Source organism: Fukomys damarensis, unplaced genomic scaffold (genome assembly GCF_012274545.1).
Source record: "Fukomys damarensis isolate Sample0158 unplaced genomic scaffold, DMR_v1.0_HiC HiC_scaffold_13, whole genome shotgun sequence".
Lineage (NCBI taxonomy): Eukaryota > Metazoa > Chordata > Mammalia > Rodentia > Bathyergidae > Fukomys > Fukomys damarensis.
This window is the reverse complement of record NW_022900925.1, coordinates 12458400-12461372: the sequence shown is the minus strand read 5'-3', so window position 1 is coordinate 12461372 and position 2973 is coordinate 12458400. Positions and strand designations below refer to the sequence as shown.

General features: G+C 37.2%; 1 protein-coding gene across 10 annotated transcripts in view; it reads right to left on the bottom strand.

The window, feature by feature from the left end:
* The window catches only part of CUNH17orf100 (chromosome unknown C17orf100 homolog), a 56265-nt gene that overhangs the window by 51201 nt on the left and 2091 nt on the right, over nt 1-2973 (bottom strand). For 8 of the 10 annotated variants that reach the window (XM_033762841.1, XM_033762838.1, XM_010611334.3 and 5 more), the window contains exon 2: nt 1807-1834. The gene's annotated coding sequence lies outside the window, so the exon portion shown is untranslated. Of the gene's footprint in view, nt 1-1414; nt 1835-2973 lie in introns of those variants that run through there. The other 2 variants (XM_010611332.3, XM_010611330.3) reach the window with 2 other exon arrangements.

Below are 2973 nucleotides of genomic sequence, written 5' to 3'. Positions count from 1 at the left end.
GGGGACAAGGGGAAAAAATGAGAACCAAGACCCGGTATGTAAAGGGTACAAGATCCCAGTAATGAATGTAACTGTACTGTCTACCTAGAATGTACCAATAAATTCAATTTAAATTTAAAAAAAAGAACACACTGGATGGCTTTTATGATAAATCAGATAATGAAGAAAAATGATTAATGAACTTGAAGACAATAAAAACTATTCAGTGAAACACCAAAAAATATTTAAAAAACAAACAAACAAACAAACAAACAAAAAAGAAAAACAGAGGACCAGTGAGATGTGAGGTAGCTTCAAATAGCCTAAGAGACCTATAACTGACATCTGTGGCGAGGACAAAGAAAACAAAAATTGAAGAAATGATAACCTCAAATTTCTAAATTTCATTAAAAATATAAAAAGTACAATGAACCCAAAACATAAGAAATATGAAGAAAATGACCCTATGACACATCATAATCAAATCATTTAAACCAATGATTATAACCCTAAAAGAAGCCACAGAGATGTCCACGTGCAGAGGAACAAAAGATAGACCTCATGGCTTTCTTGGACAATGAAGAAACACTTTTAATATTCTAAAAATAATTTTAAAATATTCTATACCACAGTAGTTCCTACTTGAAGCCATGTAATTCTAACTCACAGAACACTTAGAATGGAAAGGACTCAGGCTATTGGCAGGAGCAGAGGTAAACGTTACTTAAACTAGTAAAGGCCAGGTCAAGTATCCAGGGCCTGGATGCCTGTATTTACCACACTAAGGTGGGAGTAAAAGAAAGAATGAACAGGATTTATGGAAAATCTAGACAAGGACTTGAGCCAAATACCTTGCTGGCCGGACTCCTGGTTTTTCCTATGACTTTTGTAGTCCAGGGAAAGAGTATCCTATCAATATCATTTTTTTTTCATTTCAAGTATTTCTAACAGAACAGACAGTAAATATATGTGATCAATTTTGTAAATTGCCCTCAGCTATATAAATAGAAGAGAATGAGAGAAGTGCTGATGTCTTAGAAGGATTTATACTCGGTACATTTTATCTAGTTTTTCAAAGTAACCTGACTGGCTACAAATGGGGGTAAGTCACAACAATCACCTAGCACAATAAATCCAATGGGTTATTAGGCTGAGCCATTAAAGGCTTTCTTGGGTTGGAATGGAGGACTAGTACCGCTCTTCACTCATTACTGCACACACATTGTGCTTAGCATTACATAATAGATCACATGTACAGCAGCACCATGTTCTCTAGGAGCTTCCAAGAGAGGATACTGTGAGGACAGAATGACACACAGTATGAATCACACAAATAAAACGCAGGTACATTAAGAATTATGAAAAATAGGCATCTTTAACAAACAGCATCATTTTAGAGCTGTGGGACCTGTAAAACAGTATGTATGGCAATATCTTTTTTTTCCTCCAGGTATCTGGCCTTGACGTTTCCGTGGTCTATGAGTATCTCTTTGAACTTTGGCTTTGAAATATGAATAAATAAAATCTGGAGGAAGAAATCCTCTTATGAGATGAAGACAAAAAGAAGCAGCTACCCAGCTCCTGTGTCCCTCCTGGAGAATCAATCATGCAGAAACAAGGTGTTTGGCTTTTCCAGTGTCATGTTCAAAGCAGTCTTCCATGTACTATTAAGAAGCGGGAGGTGGGCATTTAGCTCAGTGGTCCCACCGCCTGCCTTGCAAGCACAAGGTCCTGAGTTTGATCCCCAGTATGCCCCCCCGCAAGAAAAAGAAAACGAAAAGAAGGGGGACAAAAGCAGTTAAAGGGAAAGGTTTGGAAGATACATACCATGCTTCTGACAGTTATTTTTCAGAGGCTGGAAATGGAAAGGAGTGATGACAAGTTATTTAAAAAATTTTAAATAGCTTTGAATCATTTCATTTATTACATAAAGCACAAATCTTGTAATTAAAATAGTAATAAGGAACATTGTTAAAGTACTTGTTCATTTAAAAAAATGGTAAAAGAGCATCTGTATATAATGCACAGTATGTCATATTAAAAAGAATTAGAAAGCTGGCCAAACGCTAAAATTCCAAAGGCCAATTATTCATTTATAGAGTTTTTATGAGGCAGAAACACTGGGGTAGCCTCCATAACATTTTTCCTGGCCTGAGCGCATGTTCTAGGAAATAGCCCAGCATACTCCCCTGGAATTATAAATGAAGAAACATGAATGATGACTTAGCATAGAGCCTGGAAATAGTGTGTGCCTTAACTCACAAAGGGTTCCATACAATCAGGGTCATTTATATCCTGCTAAGATGGAACCTTTTTGTCCTCCTGGGGTAAATATCACAAAAATTATTGAAAACAGGGACAGAGGGCTCTTCAAAGTGCAACATAACACTTTCCTCTACAGACACTACTTCTAACCTTCTCCTAGGAGCGTTTCTTAGGCCTCTCCACAATGTGCCATGAATAACTGGGGTGCTTTCCTAATGGACCATGCTCTAGTTTTTCAAGTTGCTAGGATATTCAGTGTTTTTCAGTTTTGGTACTATGAACATTTTGGGTATAAGGATTCACTGCCGTTGGCAGAGAGATGAGGTGCCTGAACTGTGCATTATAGGATATTGGTGGTATCTCTGGTCTTGACCCACAAGATCTCATAGTACTTTCTATGTTCCCTCTCAGACAAAAATGTCTCTGGATAGTGCCAAGTATAACTGAAGAACAAAATCACCTCCCAATTGAGAACCTCTGACTTACATCATAAGACAGAAGACAGAGGATATTTTTTTAAATGCAAATTGCATCATGTTACTCCCCTGCTGAAAACCCAAAGGTCTTCTATTGACCTCAGGATAAAACCTAAGCTCCTTACTATGACTTATAAGACCTTCTATGAGTTCTCCCCTACCTATTTTAATCTTCTTTCTCCCATACTGTTCTCTCCCTCACTTACCAAACTAAAGCCACACTAGTTGTCTCTTAAAAAAAAAAAAAAAAAAA